At 38.7% G+C, this 24,251-nt stretch overlaps 1 protein-coding gene across 1 annotated transcript in view; it reads left to right on the top strand.

The window, feature by feature from the left end:
- Window positions 1-24,251, top strand: part of PLCL1 (phospholipase C like 1 (inactive)) — a 353,159-nt gene that overhangs the window by 53,953 nt on the left and 274,955 nt on the right.

The following is a 24,251-nucleotide window of genomic DNA, read 5'->3' on the forward strand; positions in this document are numbered from 1 at the left end:
GTCAGGGAAGGAGACTAGGATTTCTGATAAGAAAGAGTAGAAGAAAATGTAGAAATTCAACTTACTTAGTAAAATGGGAATACTTCAGGATTCGAAATGGGCTCTTACAAAACGAGAAATAAAGATAGCTTTTTCATAGGCTTCCTATTCGGAGAGTTTTTCTTGTTGATTTATAGAGTGTAAATGTACTTCTTCCTGAAGACAAGGACTAGGCCGAGGTAGGTTTGATGTAAATGTGGGGACTCATTTGTTACGAACCCATAATAGACTGCTGTGGGAGAACATTGTGAACAAAAGAAGGAGTCAAAAAATAAACAAAAAAATTTTGTGGCAAGTTATCTAAGACAGATCCTGGAGAAGGGCTGATTGAGAAGGTAAACTAGAACAAATGGCTTTGGAAATAATAGACAGGGTCAAAATATTTCTGGGCAAGAGGGACAATCAAACCACTTGCAGGTGTTGTGTTGCTGCCTAGAGACTGGTTTGGCCTGACCCAAGTGATGGTGTCTGGAGCCAAATCTTTTGTCAGGAGAAATATAGGACCACAGAGATGAGACAAGTACTACCAGCCCTGGGGAAGTAAAGAGAAGGAAAATTCCTTTCTTTAACTAGAGGGGATGGACCCTGCAGTCCACCTGTGTACTTGCAGAGCTATATGTGTTTGGTATTCTGATATACTTCACAAAGTATATTTTATGCCCTAGGTGCTGACTAAGTGAATTGACAGTGAAGACTTGGTATTGAAGGAATTAAAGGGCAGGTGGAGTTCTGTTCCCAAGGCTACAGTCCATAGAATATTGGCAAGGTGGAGACAAACATGACATACAATCTTCCCTGCCTTCTTTAATCCCTGGGTGGATGATAGCAGGCAAGAGAGTAACAAATGCAAGGAACAGTAGGTTTGCAGTATTGGTATTCTGTCATATATGTAATTGAAAGCCACAACAAAATAGCAATAGAAAAGAAAATATTGGTGAGGCAGCTCATGCCTGTCATCTCAGCACTTTGGGAGGCTGAGGTGGGAGGATTGCTTGAGGCCAGGAGTTTGAGACCAGCCTGGGTAACATAGAGAGACCCCATCTCTACAAAATTAAAAAAAAAAAATCAGCAAAAGAAAAAAGGCTTTCTTTTGTGTGTGCACATGTGTGTTTTTGGGAGGTCTTAATTTTTGCCTTGAATTTTAAAGGAAGATTTAAATGATTAAAGTAATGATTAAAGTAATTATGAGATGTGCAGGCGACATAGAATAATGGAAATTAAAAGATAAATATTTATTGCCTTTTCTTCTCTGCTTACAAAAGCAATACAGCTCAATGCACGAAATTTGGAGAAATGTAAAAGGAGAATGGCATTTAAAAATAACCTTAAAATTTTTTTTCTTGAAATATTCAATGGTGGTGGTGGGTAGAGAGTGAGAGAAAGAAACTCCTCATGGACTTTGAGGAAATCAAGAGGGTTTAAAGAGCAATAAAAGGAACTGAGTACATCTCCTTTAGGATCTGTAGAACTGGGCTTAAATCAATACAGAAATGTCTACCAAGAGGCAATCTCTCTGGAGAGATTATTAAAGTGAGAGTAGATTATCATTTGAGTGACTGAGTCAAGTTCTCTTAGGTGCTCTTGCAGTACCACTACCGTTGAAGCATGTATCTGAAATTGCCTTTTAACACAAATTTTCAGTGCTTCTCTTAGAGGTTAAACATACACACATACACACACACATACACACACACATACACACACACATACACACACACACACACACACACACACACACACACACACGACTGCAGCCAGGAAGCCTGGCTCAGTCACCAGGTAGTGGTATGCCCTTGGGCAGGTGATTTAAGCTTTCTAAGGTTTAGCGGTTTCCTCATTAGTAGTGTGACAGGATTGAATCAGATTTTCTCCAAGGTTTCTCCCTGCTCTAACTCTTTTGTTTTAAGGAATTGATCTCATTCTCTCTTCCTGTCTGTCTCACCCCACCATTTCCCCTTGTCCCAAGGTAATTAAGCCATTTCCAGTTCGGACAGTGAGCTAAGTGCTTTTTGGAACATATGAACTTAAGGAATGCATGTTTTTGTCAATTATTTGAGAAAGTATGAATCCTGCATGGAGTTTAGAATATATTATTGTCAGAATTATCTTGATAAATATGGTGTGTGTGTTTGTGTGAAATAGAGAATACATGTAGGAATAAATGAGTAAGCATATAATTTTGAGTAATATTTGGAATGAGAAAAATTAAGAGGGTTCAATACTTGTATAGAAGGTGGCTTTCATAAGTAGAATAAACCTGAAGGCCATATACATATCAGGAGAGTTACTTTATAGCTTATATGTTCCTTTCCCTTCCGATATTATAGAAGACAGGTTATATTGTCTGTACAACAACTACACCTACCCACTCCAGGTCTTCATCTTTGGAGTGGGGACCTGTGGGAATCCCTGAGTTGGTACAAAGTTTATTTTAAGCTGAAGACATTTGAGATTCAAGAACACATATTGGAGCTTCCCTTATCTGACTAAAAGCAGCAACTTGTGGGAAATGAGGCTACCATAAATCCTCTCTCCAGGAGAGTTTCATGGCCTTGAAGAAGACAGAAAGACCACTTTCACTTTCATAAACACACATTATCACAACTTTCTTATCTACCGTTTGCTCTCCTAAAAATTGATTTGCCGTTTCTAAGGAAGCCTACCTGTTTTTCCCATAGGAGCTTCCTCCTCTTTCCCCACAAAGTTAGGTATATAAGTCTCATATTCTAACCACCCCTTTGAGTTAGTCGTCATTGGGCACTCCCATATATATGTGCATTGCCCGTGTAAAGAAACTCCTTCTTTTCTCGTGCTATTTTATTTTCTGTCAGTTTAATTCACATACCTCCAGGAAATAAACCTAAGAGAGCAGTGGAAAAACTTTTTCCTCCTGACATCTGTTTTTTGTAAATGCAGTTTTTGTAAACATGAAGATAGGATTTCTGGAAACTTCAGACTTTGGGAGCAGTTCTACATACATAGAAAAATACAACAAAAAAGTCAGTACAGATGCTTTTTAGTAATTAAGTAGCTTATCAAGTAATAATCAACCTAGAATCTGAAGAGTTTTTTCTATTGCACGGTGATGGAAGGATTGATTAGTTATCTGTCTGGAATAAAAGCAGTGCTCTGATTGGCTGCAGTGGTCTTTGGTTGAAGAAGCATATGAAGCTATTGGTGTTTATGGGAAGGCATGCTGCCTGAGCCGCTATAAGAAGAAAGACTTTCCCAATGACACCTAAAATCTGGGTACAAGTGACAAGAAAGAGAAGAGACAGGATCTGGGGAAGGTAGTGAAAAGCAGCAGAGACCGGGAGAAAAGGCATTGGCTCCAAAGGGAGCAATTTCACTTCTCTTACCCCTCACCTGAAGGTCCTGATACGGAAATAGGCATGGTAGAGGAGACCAGGAGAACAAGAAGGTCTGGCCTTGGACAAAGTTCAAGGGGCCTTTAAACCCCAACAAGATGAAATAGAAGAAGTACCGGCACCTGGCCCCATTCCCCTGACTCCACCTCACCCAAACCCTGATGATTATATATTAAGATTGTGCTTCTGTACCAATGTGAGGCCACGTGATAGATGGCTTGTGGCTGGGCATTTGGATTTACTGTTAGTAGTAAAAGGTGAATGTAGAACAATTTCCAAATAGCTCTCCTCTCATATATGAATAAGGATGGTTGGCATTTGATTTTTCTGTGTATTTTAAAGCTGCAGCAAATGCCATGAATGAATTCAGTGACAGGCTTTTGCCATGTTTTTGATGTACCGGCTGGTGATAGTTGGAGGTAGGAGGGACTTAATAGCATGTGGAATGAGGGCAAAAATATCATTCAAGGCAATGCGCCTTCCAATTCCTGGCACCCCCTGTTGCACAGCTGCAATGTGGCAGGGTGGGGGAGGGAGCAGGGAGGATGGTGGGGAGATGGCACTGCTGTGTGCTGCAGCCTGCCCTGGCCAGTCAAACTCTTGACACAGCAGCTGGAGAGTACCAATCCTGGCTCTAGATTGTCATCTGATTACATATTGTTTTACCACCTTCATAACTGTTATCTGTTTGCTACACCTTGTAAAAAAAATCTCTATGCTTGGAATGGCACGGTAGTGATTAAAAAGAGAGAGGAAGCACTTAATATGCTCATTCATTTGCATTTATTATAGTTTAAAGGAGGAGATGAAAGTGTGTAACTATCTTTTACTATTGCTCTCAGGATTAATATGTCATATTGTTCCTGTCATTTAACATTTTTATACTGATGGATTTTTCTTCAGTGTTCATATATGTATAGAAATGTTGATAGATGCCAGTCACTGCTAATTAATGTTATAATTCTCAGATGCTGGCGGGTTGTTGGTAGCTTTGGCCAAGGTCCTTTCTTTAAACCTCTCCTATTTTGGGCCTGAGGGTGAAACTAGTCGCTCCCTTTAGAATACAGAGCTAGGCTTGAATCTCAGAGCAGCCACTAGGATATCTATATACATCTATAATATAAATCTATGTCTATTTATATAAATTTTGTTTTATTATGGTAAATATATTTAACATAAAATTAACTATTTTAGCCATTTTTAAGCATTAAGTACATTCACATTGTTCTGCAACCATTACCATCCATCTCCAGAACTTTCTCATCTTCCCCAATTGAAATTCTGTAGCCATGAAACATAAACTCCCCATTTTCTCCTTTCTCCACTCCCTGGTGGCCACTGTTCTACTTTCTGTCTTTATGGATTTGACTCTTTTGTGTACCTCATATAAATGGAATCATACAATATTTGTCCCTTTATGACTCACTTATTTCACTTAGCATAATGTCTTCAAGGCTCATTTGTGTGGTAGCAGGTATCAGAATTTCCTTCCTTTTAAATTCTGAATAATATTCCATTGTATGTATGTGCCACATTTTGTTTATCCATTCATCTCATGATGGACACTTGTGTTGCTTCCACCTTTTGGCTATTGAGAATAATGCTGATATGAACACAGGTGTACAAATGTCTGTTTGAGTTCCTGCTTTCAGTTCTTTTGGGTGTATTCCCTGGAAGTGGGATTGCTGGATCGATCATATGGTAATTCTAGCTTTAATTTTTTGAGGAACTGTGATATAATTTCCTAGGACAAACTTTAATCTCTCTGTGCCTCGCCTTCCTTATTTGTGAAACAGGAATAATCATCCTTAACTGGAAGAGGGCTATCAGGGTTAGAGATAATGTGTTAAAGTTCCAGCATTTCTTGCCTCTAGAGCCAGTAGCAACAAAACGTGTAGTTTCTGCCTAAATCTTACTATTTCTCACTGCCTCTGCTCTTGTTTTCTCTCTGTAATGCCCTTTCTTACCTGGCTTCCTCCTATGCATCCTATAAGACTTGTTCAAGGGCTGCTTTCTCTAGGAAGTTGTCCCTGTTTCTACCCAAGCTATATTGACCCTCTTTATGCTTTTATGGCACCTCTATCATTGTACCTGCGACACTGAATAGGGATTATCTCTTCATTCTTCCATCTCCTGTTCATAGACTAATTTAATATGTACTGAAATATCTAATATGTGGTCAGTGCTGGGGATTCAGTGATAGCAGACACTTACAGGATCTATCTGCAGGTGGCTTCATCTGGACCAGTTCCTCAGGGTGTGTTCCTAAAGACCACCTGCATCAGAATCCTTGGAAGCTTTGGGGACCCGTGCTGGGTCTGAGAATCTGAATTTTAACATTCCCCTTGGGTGATTCTTATGCACATTATTAGCCTGTGAGTTCAGAGGTTCCATGAGGGCTGGCCCTGTGTCACTTCAACACTGCATCCTTGGCCCTGTGTGCAATTCCTGGCACAAAGCAGTTACACAAAAATATTTGTTGGAGAAGGAGGGCACTCTGAACTGAAATGGGGCTGGACCAGCAATAGTATGGGGTTAAGATTAACTCTACCTTTTCCCAACAAGTGGAATACCAAGCCAATTCAAACATAAATCTAAACATATACTGATTTCTTACTGAGTGAGGCTTCTCTCTGCCTCAGCCATGTCTCTAGGAGATTTCCTAAAGGAACAAAATGGACCCATTTTCATCTTAAATTACATTAGATTGTTGACTGGTTGACAGTCTTCATGCTTCTTTAGTTTCCAGGAAAAAAAAATCTTCACATGAGCTTTTATTAAGCATTATAGTGTTTGCAAAGGTATATAGTGCAAGAATTTGAAATAAAGTTTTCTGGATGCCATAATTTATGTTAACATTTATTTATAAAGAAATACATACATAATATTATAAAACATTGTATACAAGGACTCCACTTGTATATCTGTATACTAGGACAATACTTTTTGTTGACGTGTAATGAGTTAAGTTTATTTTTCAGCATTTGTGTAAGGAGAAAGGGAGGGAAGATGCAAATTACTTAAGGGCCTGAAATTACTAGCACTCAGGAGTTACTTGAATTTGACTTGTCAGTTTTTTTGTACTATAATGACATGCTTTCCCCTCCCCTACTCTTTTGCTTTTTGGTTTAAAGCTTAAGCTAAATATTATTCTGAAAATTACATGTTTAAAATAAGGACAGAAGTTTTACAGCTTGTCCTGTGGTCATTGTGAATATTCTTTTGGATAACTGATATGGTCAGTCACTAGGATAAAGATCCCTGTGCTGGTTGAGGCCCTCTTTTGGCTAATATTCTGGGAGCAAGTAACTTAATAAAGCTCATAAATATTCAAGTCAGTAAACTGATTTCCTCATTTAGTTTAGGGAAACTGGAGAAAGAATTTTGTTAAACTGAGAGGTGGGCTAAGGGAATAAAGTGTTCCTTGCATCCGTGTTTGTGACTGGCACCTGACATTAGTTTTCTCTCAGCTTACATGCTTGCCCATTCTAATCTAAGTAAATCCCACCCTTCATTTTAGCTTTGCATTTTTTCCTGGCACACTGCTATTTTTTTTTCAGAGCTGAAGCCACTTAATCCCCGCATGTGGGTTCTGCCCTGCTTTAGGTTTTTCTGCCAGTCCTGTTCTTAGTGACTTAGTCTGCTCATTCACAACAAATCGATCTTTCGTTGGTTTTGCTATGCCTTTGTCTGATTCTATTAATAAGCCTTTTTCTTGTTCATTGTGACCAAAATTCTGCACTATCACTTTCTTTCCACCTTTTCTGATAGCCCAGCTAGTCTGGTGCTGGGTTGCTGCCTGGATTCAATAGGCTTCTCCAGAACAATCTAGTTGGCTGGGTTTTAATTTATCTGCTGCCACGTCTTTCTATAATTCCAAGAGCTTAGTTACTTACATCTCTAGCTAACTTTCTCCTTGCCTAATGTAGGCTTGCCAACTTGATGTCCTTCACTTGTTCCAAATCACCTCTCCACTTGGGTGAGTCTTTGTGTCCTAGCCTTCTTTAACAAGGCCCATCCTGCTTCACCTGAATCCTGATTCAGACAACCAAAGACCAATTCAGTGGCTAAATTGTTAACATCTGTGTTTTTAATCCACTGCAGGAGAAACATCCTGGTTAACCTCTGCTTCTCAGTCAGTTGTTCAGATGTGCCATTTGAGCAACATAAAATATGTCACTTCAGAATGTTACTCAGTAAGGGCATCTGTTTTAGCTTGGTCACCTCCTTTGGACCTAAGACAGAGTCCAGCCTTATCTACAGCAAGTGTCCCCACCAAATTTTGTCTCATTGCATAAGCTTTACTTTCTAAGGTGATTTTGAATGGAACTTTAAGAATATATCAGACAATTTTGATTTACTTGTCTTGCTGTGCTTTTTATCTTACTGGTCCTAGAGGAAATACACATATGCATAACATTTTCTTTCCCAATTTAGGGAGTCATGGACTACTTAGAGGTCCACAGGTCCAGCCCCGTAGGTCATAGTGACATTGTGATGGAACATTTACTTCTTTTTTATAGTTGTCATATCCAACTATGCTTATTGTAAAGACAACTGATAAATGAGATAGAAGTTGAAATAAGTTAGAGGAGAATGATGCTAAAATTTGTTTAGCATTATAGGATCTTAGATTTATACTGTTTGGCTTACTGTTACTACAGTGATAATTTTCTAAATGTTATTTTTAAAAAACAACTTACCAAAAGGTATATATGTGGGAAATGAACTTGAAAAAATCAGAAAAGCATTTATTTTTAACAGAATGTTATTGTCAACATTTTAAAATGTATTGTATGTATGCAGTTACAAGTTATATAAAAGTGTGTTTTGGCTCAACCAAACATCATATTTTATTCTGGTAGGGAAGAATCAGTTGGAATTTTATTAAAATTCAACCTGGACTATTTTACTTGGAAGTTGAAGAATTACAGCTAGCCTAGTGGTTTATACAATATGTAAGTTATGAAAAACCCTTTACAGGACATTTCATTGATTTGTTTCCAAGTTTAGTTCAGATAATCAAAGACCAATGTATAGATAAAGATGAAATGAACCATTATTTTGCCATTATTTGCAATATTTGTGACTTAACATTTATTACCTACATTATTCTTCGTTATCTTTATTCTGTTGTTTAAAACTACTTTTTAAAATACATTATGATGAGGCTTTTTGAAGTTTTTTCAAAGTGGCCTAACTTTAAGAAGATTGTGTATTTAGAATTCCCATACTTTAAAAATACTTACTGAGAATGAGGGGTGGGAAGAGGGAGAGGATCAGGAAGAGCAGCTAGTGGATGTTGGGCTTAATACCTGGGTGATGGGATGATCCGTGCAGCAAACCACTGTGGCACATGTTTACCTATGTAACAAACCTGCACATCCTGCACATGTACCCCTGAACTTAAGATAAAAGTTGGAAATTTAAAAAAGAATGAACTTTTTGTTTTTAAAGATCACTTTGATAAGGAGAAAGTCAATAGATTGACAGAATTTTATAGCTGAAGCTACCAGAAATGTCACCCAGGCCAATTGTCTTAGATTGAGACCCAGAGATGGCATGTGGCCATTTCCGAACCCTTCCTGTGTTCTTTTCTCTATACCAGGCTGCCTGGCATGCTTTTAAGTCACCACCAGTACAACCTCTACAGAGAGCTTCAGCTATATTCTCCATTTTTCTCCCAAGGTTAAACCTTACGCAGAAAGTTTGTTCTGTGATAGGAATAGGTACACTGAATAAACTACTACAGTACTGCTGATCAGGGCTTCTGACTTTGAAACTGACCTGCAAAACAAATGATCAGCTGATCGTATCAGCTAAGTGAGGTGAAAAGCTAGGAATTCTTTGCAAACAAACAGTCTATTTAAATGTTAAAAGAGAAGAAATCTGGTTTCCATGTTGTAGTAATGATTTACTAGTTTTCTAGTGAAGGTCATTTGAAAGGAGAGTGAGCAGTGATGGGTATAGCTGAACACAGAATGATTAATTAGATGTTATTAAAACCTGGCTTCACTTTGGGCTTATTGTGCATAAGCAAGTTAATATATGCACTTGAAGAAACTTGATACAAATAGAATGAATGAAAAAATGCAAAGGCAAGGGCATAAAATAGGTAGGAGAGCAAGATAGCTGCGCTCAATGTTTCTGGAATTATATAAACTTGCCCATGAGGAAGTTGGCATATGGTGAAAGGGATCTCGAAAAAAAAAGGAAGCCAAAAGTGTCCCTAATTGAGGGAATATGCCTTGCAATTTCTTCATCTAATCAGAGAAATGGACAGGAAACCAGGCCCTCTTATTCCTACATCATGGGGCTGTTGAACATAACTCATGAGAGAGAAGTGCTTAGATAGGCTCTGCAGTGAGGTATGTTTCGGGATCCTGAAGTAGAGATGTTTTCAATTGATATAAAACTTGGTATGGAGTAGATTACAAGGTCAAAATGAATATGTGATCTATTGGTAGGGAGGTAGCATGAGTATTGCAAAGAGCATATGTTTTGGAAACAAAGGGACCTGAGCGCAAATCCTGGCTTTCCAGCTTGCCATCCATGTGATCCCAAGGCAAGTGATAGCCACTGAATTGTAGCTCCTCTTATTAAATAAAGTAATGCTAACTGTTGAAGTGTATTTCCTGTGAAGTTAATGAGGCTTAGTGAATGAAGCCCCCCGAACGGCCCAACCCATGTGTTCACACGGCTATCTGTTTTTATTAAGCCTGTGGTCTCCATTCTGATTTTTCCTCTATCGCGTTTGCCCTTATGTGGGGTGGTACTGGAGTTATCATGGATATTTTTGGATTTGTAATTATGTGTTTACTTCCTTTGTATGTATATTTTGTATTATTTTCCTATTTCTATATTATGTGTACTATTTTTCCTAATGAAAACTTCCCAAATTGGATAAATTTCATGCCTCACAATCCCTGGGTCTGCCATGTTTATTTCATAAGTTTCTTATTAAGATTAAGTAAAATAACCATATAAAGCACTTTATCAGTTATTTATTGACAAATAAAAGCCCATCCTGAAACTTAGAAGGTTAGAACAGTAATTATTTTATTTGTTCACAATTCTGTGGAGCAACACTTCAGCCTGGGCTCTGCTTGGTGGTTCTTCTGCTGGTCTGACCTTGGCTCACTCTTGTGGTAGCAGTCAGTTGGCAGAGAGTAGGTGGTCTAAGATGGCCTCAGTCAATTATCTGGCAGTTGTCAGGCTATCAGCTGGTTACCTTGTTTCTCCTTCATGGAACCTCTCTAGTGAGCTAGCTCAGAGCTGTTCACACGGCATAGCCTTTAAAGAGGGAGAGAGAGAAAGCTGCAAGGCCTCGTGAAATCTATGCTTAGAACTCCCACTTGTGCTGCATTCTATTAATCAAAGCAAGGCATAAGATTAGCCCAGATTTAAGGAGTCGAAAAGTAGATTCCACTGCTTGATAGAATGAGCTGCAAAGAAATGTGGCTGTTTATAGTCTACCACAAGCTCTGTGCCTGAAATAGGAGATCCTGAAATATGTTAGCTTTCTCTTCTTCCTCTTCCTACCTTGCTTCTTATTTCTGCTGAGGTTAAATAAACAAGAATAGAAGAGAAGCTTCCATGGAAGAAGAGAAGAAGAACTAGACATAAGTAAGGCTCCCTCAGATGTGTCTGATACTCAATTTTATAAATTCTTAATCTGTTGTTTAAATTAGATTGAATTTTAAACCTACTTATATCTTTTAAAAATAAAATGCTTAAAAAGTTTATATATGACTGGGCGTGGTGGCTCAAGCCTGTAATCCCAGCACTTTGGAAGGCTGAGACAGGCGGATCATGAGGTCAGGAGATCGAGACCATCCTGGCTAACATGGTGAAACCCCATCTCTACTAAAAAATACAAAATATCTAGCCGGGCGAGGTGGCGGGCGCCTGTAGTCCCAGCTACTCGGGAGGTTGAGGGAGGAGAATGGTGTAAACCCAGGAGGCAGAGCTTGCAGTGAGCCGAGATCTGGCCACTGCACTCCAGCCTGGGTGACAGAGCGAGACTCCATCTCAAAAAAAAAAAAAAAAAAAAAAAAAGTTTGTATATGAGACATTAAAATGTCTTGCCTTTTTCAGTTTATATCTGTGAAATTGTGAAATATATACAGTGATGCACCACATAACAAAATTTGGTCAACTATGGACCACACATACAACAGTGCTCCCGTAAGATTGTAACGGAATTGAAAAATTTCCATAGTCTTGTGAGTTGTGGTGGTGATAAAGTTGTAGTGATATGTATTACCTTTCCTATGTTTAGATACACAAATACTTACTATTGTGTTACAATTGTTATAGTACTCAGTACAGTAACATACAGTACAGGTTTGTAGCCTAGGAGTAATAGGCCTAGGTGCATAGTCAGCTATACCATCTAGTTTTGGATAAATACATTCTATGATGTAAGCACAATGACAGAATTGCCTAACAATGCACATTACAGAACAGATCTCTGTCTTTTTAAAAAGTTTTTTAAGTTCAGGGGTACATGTGCAGGTTTGTTATATAGGTAAACTTGTGTCACAGACGTTTGTTATATAGATTATTTTATTACCCAGGTGTTAAGCCTAGTACCCATCAGTTGTTTTTCCTGATCCTTTCCCTCCTCCCAGCCTCCACCCTCAAGTAGGCCCTAGTATCTGTTGTTCCCCTCTATATGTCCATGTGTTCTCATCATTTAGCTCCCACTTACAAGTAAGAATACGTGGTATTTGGCTTTCTATTCCTCTTATAGTTTGCTAAGGACGATGTCTTCTAGCTCCATTAATGTTCCCGCAAAGGACATGATATCATTCTTTTTTTTTTTTTTGAGACGGAGGCTCGCTCTGTTGCCCAGGCTGGAGTGCAGTGGCCGGATCTCAGCTCACTGCAAACTCCGCCTCCCGGGTTTATGCCATTCTCCTGCCTCAGTCTCCCGAGTAGCTGGGACTACAGGCACCCACCACCTCGCCTGGCTAGATTTTTTGTATTTTTTAGTAGAGATGGGGTTTCACCGTGTTAGCCAGGATGGTCTCGATCTCCTGACCTCGTGATCCGCCCGTCTCGGCCTCCCAAAGTGCTGGGATTACAGGCATGAGCCACTGCGCCCGGCCGATATCATTCTTTTTTTATGGCTGCATAGTATTTCTCAGTGGATATGTACCACATTTTCTTTATCCAGTCTACCATTGATGGGAATTTAGGTTGATTCCATGTCTTTGCTATTGTGAATAGTCCTTCAATGAAAATATGTGTGCATATGTCTTTATGGTAGAATGATTTATATTTCTTTGGGTATATATCTAGTAATGGGATTGGTGGGTCAAATGGTAGTTCTGCTTTTAGTTTGAGGAATCACTACACTGCTTTCCACAATGGTTGAACTAATTTATACTCCCTCTAGTAGTATATAAGTGTTCCCTTTTCTCTGCAACTTCACCAGGATCTGTTATTTTTTGACTTTTTAATAATAGCCATTCTGACTGGTGTGAGATGGTATCTCATTGTGGTTTTGATTTGCATTTCTCTAATGATCAGTGATGCTTTTTTTCATATGCTTGTTGGCGGTGTGTATGCCTCTTCTGAAAAGTGTCTGTTCATGTCCTTTGCTCACATTTTAATGGGGCTGTTTTTCTTGTAAATTTGTAAGTTCCTTATAGATGCTGGATATTAGACCTTTGTTAGATGCATAGTTTTCAAAAATTTTCTCCCATTCTGTAGGTTGTCTGGTTTAGCTGATAGTTTCTTTTGCTGTGCATAAGTTCTTTAGTTTAATTAGATCCCATTTGTCAATTTTTGCTTTTGTTGCAATTGCTTTTGGCGTCTTCGTCATGAAATCTTTGGCCGTTTCTATGTCCAGAAAGGTATTGTCTAGGTTGGGATCCCTGTCTTAAGTGACACATAGCTGTATTTGGTCTTCACCGAGTTTCCTGGTGTACAACTCCTAAAATCCTTAAAATCTCCAAAGTGATAAGTGTCTTTTTGTTTGCTAATGAGATGACTGGTGGCTAGCAGTCCCTAGGAAGCTTCAGGATGGGGGCTGATCACAAGAAAGAACAAGGCATGATTATGTGGTTGGAACTTTTTAAGCCCTATTCCTCAACCTCTGAGAAGGAGAGAGGGGATAAAGTTTAAGTTGATACCAATAGACAATATTTTAATCAATCATGCCTACATAATGAAGCCTCCATAAAAGCTTTGACTAAGCTTCCAGATAGCTGAACACATGAAGGTTTCTGGAAGGTGGAGCACCTAAAGAAGGCATGGAAGCTCTGTGTCTGTTCCCCCATACATTGCCCTATCCATCTCTTATCTGGTGTTCATTAGTATCCTTTGTAACATCCTTTTAAATAAACTAGAAACTGTAAATAAGTGTTTCGCTGAGTTCCATGAGCCACTCTAGCAAATTAATCAAACTTGAATTATAGCCGATTGGTCAGAAGCACAGGTGAAATAACCTGGAATTTGTAATTGGCATCAGAATGGTGGTGGGTGGAGGATAAGGAGGGGAAGTCTTGGGGACTGAAACTTCAACCTGTGGGATCTGAACTACCTCCAGGTAGATAGTGTCACAATTGACTTGAATTAGAGGACTCCCAGCTGGTGTCTGCTACAGAAGTGATTGCTTGCTTGGTGCATGGGGGGAACCCCTACCCCTACATTTGGTCACAGAAATCTTTTCTGTTGACTGTTGAGTGAGAGTATAGGAGAAACTGACTTTGGTTTTTTCCTATATTCTCAACATCAAATAAGAAATTTGCGGAAGAAAGCTTGGTTTTGGAATGAAGATGAATAGTAATTTAAAATACGGAAAAAGGAATATATTTAGCAGTTTGACAAAGGCTCATGACACTCTTCTTTTTCAGTTTAATGGAATTGTATATATGTAATTAAGAAAACCAATAAAGCAAACTTCTAGCATTTTCTTCTTTAAGTGATAATTAATTGTCTGCTTGTTGAGTAACTAAATTAATCCGAGTCTACAGATAGATGAGTTACATGCATGTTTAATAATTTAGATAGCATCTATAACTTTTAAAAGCCTGTTAAATGATCACGAGAATCAACCAGGTTCTCCAGGTTATGCCATGATCATAATAATCAGCATTGCAACTAAAAACAATCATTTGGAGAATTAGTTTGAAACACTGTTCTTTATATAACTGACAATAATAAATATTTTCTGATGAATGCTAACTTGATTTAATGATTATTGGAGAGCTAAGAATAATGAGTGAAAAGAGATACAAAAATAAAAGGAAAAGGAAGTACATGCTACTACTTGTCTTTAGTTTATTTCTAGTGAAATCAGATCTATTAGTCAAGACATTTAGTTGCAAAGGACAGAAAATGTAAAATGGGAAATTATTGGTCATGTAAAGGGAGGGTTAAGAGAAATACATTTCAGTATAGCTGGATATAGGGGCCTGAGGAGGTAATGAAGACCCAGTTTTTCTTTCTCCATGTTTTTTGTCTCTTTCTTCTGTGTTGGTGCCGGTCTCAGGCTTGATGTGGGAACAGCTTACTTGTAATAGTTTAATTCCCTGTATTCTTTTGGTTTAAGTACTGTAGAAAAGAATGGTTTTCTAATCTCAGGAAAATGCCTGAGATTAGCTCTGTTTAGGACTGCTTAATCTGGTGTGAGTCATGTGTCTGTCCAACCCCAGATGAACTAGAAGGATGGAATACAGTGATTATCTCAGGCCTGTCTCCTGCTTCACTTGTTGTTGTTCTGGAACAAAATCAGGGACCCTCATCCTAAGCCCACAGACTGAGATTGGGGAAGAGTAGATTCTGGATAACAATAGGAGGCTTCAAAAGTAGGGTAAAGCCGACATGGCAAGCCAAACACAGCTAGGGTCTATTACAAATGTAACATACATGTTCCTGGAATATAGTAGATGCTCAATAATATGTCTTGAATTAGAGATGGTTGTTAGAAAAGGATATTTTAGGTACTTTTTCTGTGGAGCCTTTTCAGTTTTTGTGTATTTTGCTCTCAGAACTCTGCTAGGTAAATATAAGTAACAGTTTGCACTGTCTGGTCTTAAAGCGTTGTTTTTTTTTTTTTTTTTTTTTTTTTAATGATTATGTTCCTTTCACACAGTTATTTAGCAATAATAATATTCTGATTTTACAGATGAAAGACACTGAATATGATGAAAAGGCTTGATGCTGTTTATAAAATTCAACATTGGACAAACTTAAAATGTTTTCTCCATTAAAAATTTATAAATTGTGTTTAAAAGTACTCAAAACAGTTATATTTGCATCCATCAGTTATATAAAATAGTCTTGTGACTATTAGTCTGATAACAGATAGATAAATATGATCAATTATTGCATGTTTCTGGGTAGCTTGTCATATCATAACCATTTCTAGAATTCTTGGACGCATTTAATGTATTCCTTTAAAAAATCAGAATGGATATTCTGATTTGTTCTGTCTGTTGGAAAATTCAAGTCAGAGGTGAATTAGCTTCTGCCAACCTGGCCTATTTAAGTAGTATAGGAGTTTTATACAATAAGATATAAAATTTCCTTTTATTATCATAGATTACTGTATAAATAGGTAATCATCTAATCAATAGTCCAAACTAGGACATTGTTGAGAGTGACAGGGGAAAATTACATTGGGAGACCAGGAAGAATCTAGACAAACCAGGACTTGAAGTCACCCATGTGTAAACAATACAACTTCTATTACCTGTACACTTAATATTAAATTCTCTCTATAAGGAACAATGTCAGAGGACTTTTTTAATACTGCAAAGCACTTTGATAAGATAGCTGTTGGTCATGTGACTTCTTTGTATGGCCTATTTTTCCTTTAAGAATTAATGACATTTTAAACACTCATAGACATAATAGCATTTGGAAAGTCCCACTGCTTCTTTCTGCATTTTTCTAGCAGAGTATTTAGTAAGAGGAATAATTAATTTTTTGAATGACAGATTTAGCTCTCTAACTATGTCCCTGGTCACCTCTTAGACTAAGATAGATCAGGTCAGGTAAACTGTGATAATAATGCCTGATAAAGATATCTTGATGGTATAATTGACAACACCTCAATAAGGCAGTGGAGGTTAGAAGAACAATGAGAGGTCTTCTACTGTCCCCTGCCTCGTTGGTCCTGCCAATTTCATTATATTACATGGAATTTGTTTTTCTGTTATCCTTGCCCCTCTGGTTGGCATTTAAGATTTGAGCATCATGGTAACAGAGGGCCAGAGAATGAAGGCAACAAATCTCGTATCAACTCTTTCTTTTTTTTTTGTTTCTCTATGTTTCTGTTTATTTTTTAAGGAGTGAATTCTCTTTGTTAAGTATAATTTCTATTCTATAATAGTAATTTAATAAATACTTAATAATGTGAATTCATATTTCAATAGAATTTTTTTTTCTTTTTTTTTTACACAGGGTCTCACTTTGAAACCTGAGATGGAGTGCAGTGACACAATCACAGCTCACTGCACCCTCGACTGGGCTCAAGCAATCTTCCCACCTCAGCCTCCTGAGTAGCTGGGACTGCAAGTGTGTGCAACCATGCCTGGCTAATTGTTTTGTAGAGACGGGGTTTCACCATGTTGCCCCTCGAACTCATAGGCTTAATCATTCTGCCTGCCTCGGCCTCCCAATGTACTGGGATTACAGGCCTGAGCCACTGCACCTGGCTGATTTTACTCTTTAAAAAAAATCTTATTTCAACTGAACACATTTTTATACACCATAAAAACATGTTAAAAATTAGCAGTTACAGAAGCAGTTAAGAACTTCCTTGTGAAAGCACTGTTCACTCAGTCTTTATCTTGCAAGTGACTTGAATGCTCTTAATGCTAATTGCACCTTGATCTAAGCCACTTTATATTAAACCCTTTTATTTAAAGTTAGTTTCTTTTGAGCCCACTACATAGAGACCCTCTAATTCTGCGTAGTGACTTGTACTTCAGTGCCCAATTAGTGTGTGAATCAAGGTTAATTAGCAACAAATCATCTTTTTATAATTGGAGAATCTAAGGTACAGCAAGGTAAGTGACCTACTGAGGGACAGAGTTCAAAATAAAATAGGTTTCAGTCACTAAATGAAGCGCTCTGCTGGGAGATCTCCCCTGGTCCTGCGATCCTTTAGTGAAATATGGAGAAACCAGCAGGGGAGGCAGGTCAGATAGTTTATAACGGTGAGTCATAGGTCATATATTATAAGGAGCATTTCTCAGCACTGAAGAAATTTCACTAGATTCCAATTCACCTTTCCAAACTATTAAAAGCAAAACAGGACTGTTTTTCAAAAATTGGAAAGTAAACCTGACTTCTTGTTAAAAATTTGGAAAATACTGAGAAGTTTTAGACCCAGTCCCTTTAACCTTAAGGAGCTCACATGCAATAAGATGGAAGGGGCAGGGGAGATCAGCACAGAAAATGACTGATATGGCTGTAAGAGCATGGAAGCTTAGGGTCAGTGAATTCTTCTTGAATTTATCTTTTTATAAATCTTTACAAACAAATTTGGCTTTAGAAAAGCACAGATATAAATTGGAAATGCTAATTAGCACATTAAGTTAGATGAAACATGTCAGTGGAATCAAACTTCATGCTTCAAATGATATATTTTAATATTTTAAATATTATAGTTTAAGCTGGACATAGTGGCTCACACCTGTAATCCCAGCACTTTGGGAGGCCAGGGTGGGCAGATCACTTGAGCTCAGGAAAAAATCTTAATTCAACTGAACACCCTAAGGAGTTCAAGACCAGCCTGCACAACATGGTGAAACTCTGTCTGTACAAAAAATACAAAAATTAGCTGGGTGTGGTGGTGCCTGCCTGTAGTCCCAGCTACTCAGGAGGCTGAGGTAGGAGCATAGCTTGGGTCCAGAAGGTTAAAGGCTGCATTGAGCCATGATCGCATCACTGCACTCCAGCCTGGATAACAGAGTGAGACCCTGTCTCAAAAAAAAAAAAAAAAAAAAAAAAAAAAAAAAAAAAAAAATTTTGTTTAAGAAATGAGCAAAAATGAATAGCTAGGCAGAAATTTATGGTAGCTTTTCTTAGATTAAACACCAAAAATATCTTGAACATTTGCGTTGGCTGAAAATGTTCTTTGTAAACAGTGAGAAAAAAGCTACAGTTTTATTTTAAAAAAGAATTAGTTATGTTTCCTCGTACTTTCACATTGAATTAATTTGTCACTTATTCTAGTGGATAAACAAGAATAGAGCTACTTACCTGAATGTTAATGTGGCAGATACTACCAGAGCCAACCCTTATCCTCAGGACCTTTCACGTTGCTCTTGTGAACTTTCTACTGTCAGCATCTGCATCTCTGTGTCTGAGGGCCGCCCCTCAAATGCTGATTTGCCCATGGACAGCAGTTCATTCTAGGGAATTAATATGCCTGCTTTTCCAGCAGCCCTCATCTAATAACTCTCTCGAGGTGACATATAAATACCCCAGCTCCCTCACCCTCAGATGAGGTAATACTGAAGCTGTGTTTTGCACTAGTTCTCAAAGCTTCTCCAGGGAATTCAGCTCCAAGCACTTGCTCTGGCAGCTGATTTATTAGATACTCTTCCTTCTTTGTCTCTCTTCCCCACTTCCCTGCCACTGTCCCTACTTGGGGTCTGCTTCTGGAGAACCCATACTAAATCCTAAAATTAGGCATTATTGTTATTACACTTCTGTGCACCACCTGGATTAACCCCATGGCGATCATGGTTTAGGAATTCTCAAGTGTTTTACATAAAAGGCATCATTCATAAAGCTAAAGACGGACCAGTAGGATCAATAGTGCACACTAATGGATTGAAAGAGTTATCTAGCATGACCTGAGATGCATTAGCAAACACAGGAAATCTGACCTTGGGAGAAAGCCCCTGAGCTGAGCCTGGAGAGTAAGACTGAAGTCAGAATGATGAGACTTCCTTGTCCAGTGTCACAATGTTTTGGATTTGCTGTGGAGCTGGAGGTTCAGGGAGGGGCATTTCTGCAATGCCTCCATTTACATTTGCATGTCCTTCCTGGCCTGACTGATGTTGGCAGTGATCTCATTTTATTCTTTCTCCCTAAATGTTCTCCAGTACTTTACACATAGATAGTGAATACTTGTTGATTAATGGGCCACTGTGCTGTGCTGTCAGGTGCTATATTAAATTCTGTTATATCAGTTACTTCTAGGATCTGTAGGTATGTTTTTTTTTTGCACCATAAGCCCCCTGGTCTTTGTTGCTATTACATTATGGAGCATTGTCAAATATTTTGTTTTCTCTTCAAGGAGTCCTTGGTAAAATTAGCATCTGATGATTTATTTTTGAAAATTAGTGATAAAATATTGATGAAATAGACATAATTTCTAATCTTTTGTTTCTAGTCCCATTTAGTTCTGTGCATGATCTTGTGAATGGGAACTTTCTTATACTAAGGAAATCTCTTCCAGCCTTAACCAGTAGCAATCAAGTCAGTTATTGCTGACACATCCCTGCTACACCTCGCTTCTCTGGCTGTGGTTTCCTTGGATCCGCAGGGCAGTAGTTAGATGAATACTGCCATCATCTTCCCTAGTCTGCTCAAGGATTTCTAGCATGGCTCACTGTCCCCAACCAGACGTCCTTATCAGCTATTCCTTAGAGATGTCACTCTGACTCTTGTGGTGATCTCACAGAAATACTCATAAAAAATTTGAATATGCTGCTGTGTGCTGGAAATTGTCTTTCTCAACTTGAAGTCATACCGCTTTAACCACTGTTCATCATTTCTGTGACAACTGTATGAGTATACTGTATACTTTAAACATGACAATGATTGATCCTGTAGGTAAAATACCAAATGGTTGAAAACAAGCGGCAAGTATTTTTACAATTGAAAGGCCTACCCACCCTGTGACCACTGCATTATTCATTAGAAATAGGTATTATCTTAGCTATTATAACTGGAAATTTTGTGAACCTTTTGTGTCCGGTCAAAACTGCAAACTCTGCATGTGCTTGCTTATGAATATTACTTCTAGCTAAAGAAGCATTCATATAGTCTTTTCCATTTAAATACATAGCCAGGCATTTACTGAAAAGTGAGCTATTTAACAATGGTAGATTACTGCAGTGTCTTTCATATCAGCTGTTGCTTATCTGATAATCTCAACTAGGTGGAACCTAGGCAAGAAACAGGTAGGAAGCTGAATTGGCTTGTGAGATAACCTAAGAGATATCCCAGTGTCTGTGCAGTACCTATTCTTGTGTACTTTATCTTTATTCACTGGAAAACCCTTCTACAACCACATGCAAAATGTGTTTTAAAAAAATTTTACACTTTTTTTTTTTTTTTTTAAAGACAGGATCTTGCTTTCTTACCCAGGCTGGAGTGCAATGGCACGATCATAGCTGACTGGAGCCTCATTCCTTGGGCTCAAGTGATCTTCCTCTCCTGGACTTAAGTGATCCTCCTACCTCAGCCTCCCAAGTAGCTGGGACTAGAGGTGCATGCCACCATGCCTGGCTAATTAAATTTTTTTTTTTTAAGTGGAGATAAGGTCTCGCTACATTGTCCAGGCTGGTCTTGAACTGCTAGACTCAAGTGATCCACCCACCACCCACCTCAGCCTCCCAAAGAGTTGGGATTTCAGGCATGAGCCACCATGCCTGGCCTTTACACATAATTTTAACGGGTTTGGTTCGGTTATATAATCTCCTGGTTAGTAGCAAACAAGAAGGGAGAGAAGAATAGACTACCAGAGGAAAATACTAATAAATTATACTTTGTTAATACTTAAATGATTAAAGTTAGTGAAAGAGTGAGTTTTAGTCACATTTTAACTTAAAAACTGATAATTGCGTTAGAAGGCTTCACACAGTTTATTGAGTGCCTGTTATGCGCTGAACAATGCAATGCAATGCTTACCAGAGTCCTTTCTAGCTCTTACATCTTGTCTGTGAGATAGACATTATTATTACCATTTTAAAAATTAGAGAACAACTGAGGCTCTGATGAGTGAAATGATTTGCACAAGGCCAAGTAGTAATTAACTGAGTTAGAATTAAAGCCAGGGCTGTCCGATTTAAAGGCTCTATTGTTTCTGTCATATCAAATTGCTTCCACATGGGCCATTCCACAAATGTACTTAGTGAAATTATTATTTTAAGAGCAATACACTTCTTAGAGGAACTTAATAATAACCACCTCTGACTCCTCTGAATTTATGTATCCTTTTTTTTTCCTAAATGGGGGTATAAACAAAAATCATGATTATTTTGATTTATATTTAAATAATAACTTTTTCACTTTGTATGGATTCAGTTTGTGACTCTAATAATACTATTTCTGGCCTCAGGCCTGTTGATGTTCGACTCATGCAGTCACATACTTGTTCTTTAAATGGTTGTGGGGAGGATCATGTGAAGGAAGGAACAGCCAGAAAAGCATCAAGATAATTGTGACAACTGCCACTGGTGGTACAGTGATTAAAGAGAACAGATACGTAAAAGTAATTTCTTTGCTGAGCCATCGCTGGTGCAGAGAGCAAAATAATGGGGACAGATGTGACTGAAAGAAGTTTTGATGTTATCCTAGTGTTTAGTTTTAATCCCTCCCCATCAATTTTTATCTGTCATGTAAAAACAGCAGCAACAGCTCATAGTAGAAGGTATGCTGCAACGGTAAATTTCATGGCGAGACTTCTGACATAATTCAGGGATCACATGAAAGAAAACCACAACATTATCTTCTAGCTTCTTATCTGATTTTGTAAAAAGGTTTCGAGCATAGTTTTTTTTTTCCATAAGTGTTATTTATCAGAAATCTTAAATGGCAGAAACCAAACTTTGTGAAACAGGAAGGGTAATAAAAATTCCCGTGTATCTGGGCGGTCACGAAGCATCATGGAGTTTTTGTTTTGTTTCTCTGTGGAGTTCACTGGTTTTAGTAGTTCTACTGAACTTTAGCTAAAATGAATTACACAAAGAACTGATTAGAATTGACTCATGCTAGAATTTGAATTACTAAACCATGCAGAAATTAGAGTAAATGCGAAGGGGACGCCTTGCTGCTTTTAGGTTGTTTGATGTGAATTCTGATCTGCTCACATACTACCTTCAATCTATTTGATACTATAGTACAAGGGACACTCAGGTACATCTCGGCTCCAAACCATTATCTAGTCACATTTTCATGCGCCACACTGACCTTTTTAGCATAGAATGTAGGTTAGAGGCCTATGGTTCTTTTTTGCTGCGTTACAGTCCCACTCACCCAAGACCCACTGAATGAGAATCTCTTGGTGTAGGGCCTAGAAACGGGCGTTTTAACTATTCTTCCTGGGTGAGTCTGATGCATATTAGGGAACCTCTGCACAGGCTCGTAAGTATGATAACCCCTTCTAAATATGTGGCATCTCTACCATCAGAGAGTGTTACCATATTTGTTAGCAGGAAGGGAAGAGAGAAAAGTGTCAGCCTTGAACAGAGGAGAACTTTGAACATCTATTCAAAGAGTGGAAAACTTTGAACCTCTTTATTCTGCTACCCATACCTCCAAGTCCAGCTGCCTTGGTATAATTATGTTTCTTGAAGATGCATATTTTCCTTTGAGCTCGAATAGAACTGCTTCTCCTCGGATGTGGAATTGATGTGAGGTAGATAGGAGTGACACTCTTTTTTAGAGCTGAGAGTCTTACTACTGGGGGGAAAAAAGACCAGGCTGCCCCTGTTCCTTATCACACTCCCTTACCCTGATCATTCCAGTTCGCTATATCTGATACCATCTGTGATTCAGATGCTCATCCCTGGAGATGAGCTGTTTTTCTAGATATTAAACTACATGACCAAGAGTGAACGTTTTGTATTTGTGTAAAATTCCATGTTTGGGATGGTATGAGAGGCAGAGATACTTCCTGGGCCTAATGCCACACAGAGAGGCTTGATACTTACCCTTAAGCAAGAATGAGAGGTACATTAAAATTACTAGACTGATTAGACTCCTGAATTTAGACTCCTAATTTAAACTCGTGAAGAGTTAGCTGAGGGATGTGAGGGGCTTGTGCAGTTGCAGACACAGATCCTGTGCTGTCTGGGGAGAACCCCCTCGTCTTCCCTACATCCCTGGCTTCAGATTTTTAGGGGCCTGTTCTTAGAATGAGGTTCATAAAGGAAGGGGCAGTGTGGCCCTCCTGAGACCAGAGGGAATAGGATAGGGCAGAAGTTCTCAGGTGTTGATAAGCACCAGGAACACCTGAGGCTCTTGGTAAAATGCAGATTCCCAAATCCCCTCCTGGATCCACTTGGGGGAGTGCATTAGTTTCCTAGGGCTGCTGTAACAAATTACCACACCCTTGATGGCTTAAAACGGAAATTCATTTTCTCATGGTTTTGGAGGCCAGAGATCTGAAATCAGGGTGTCAGCAAGGGGTGGTTCTTTCTGGAGGTTCTGAGGGAGAATTTGTTCCACGCCTGTCTCCTAGCTTTTGGTGACTGTGGGAAATCCTTGGCATTCCTTGGCTTATAGTAACATCATACCCCAAACAATACAAAACAAAAATAACAAAATACTACCTAAATTAAGTTAGGCGCACTCCTTAGTGTCCCCCTCCCTGAGTGCTTTGAGTAAATCTCTAATTTTGCATTGATTGCTCTGGTTAACATCCAACTCATAAGAACACGACCAGCACTGCAACACTCACCTATCTGACAAGGACGCCTGTGCTTTCCCCTCTACGCCCTCTACAAAGGGACTTGGAGGCTCTCTAATAAACCCAAGGACATACTTTCCATCGTGGGAAAGAAGCGGGGGCATGGGGGCAGGTACTTAGTTCTTGGGACTCCTGGTGAATGGCTAGTTTGTTCAGCTGTGCTGTCACCTTAT

The sequence above is a fragment of the Macaca mulatta genome, chromosome 12 (assembly GCF_049350105.2).
Source record: "Macaca mulatta isolate MMU2019108-1 chromosome 12, T2T-MMU8v2.0, whole genome shotgun sequence".
Classification (NCBI taxonomy): domain Eukaryota; kingdom Metazoa; phylum Chordata; class Mammalia; order Primates; family Cercopithecidae; genus Macaca; species Macaca mulatta.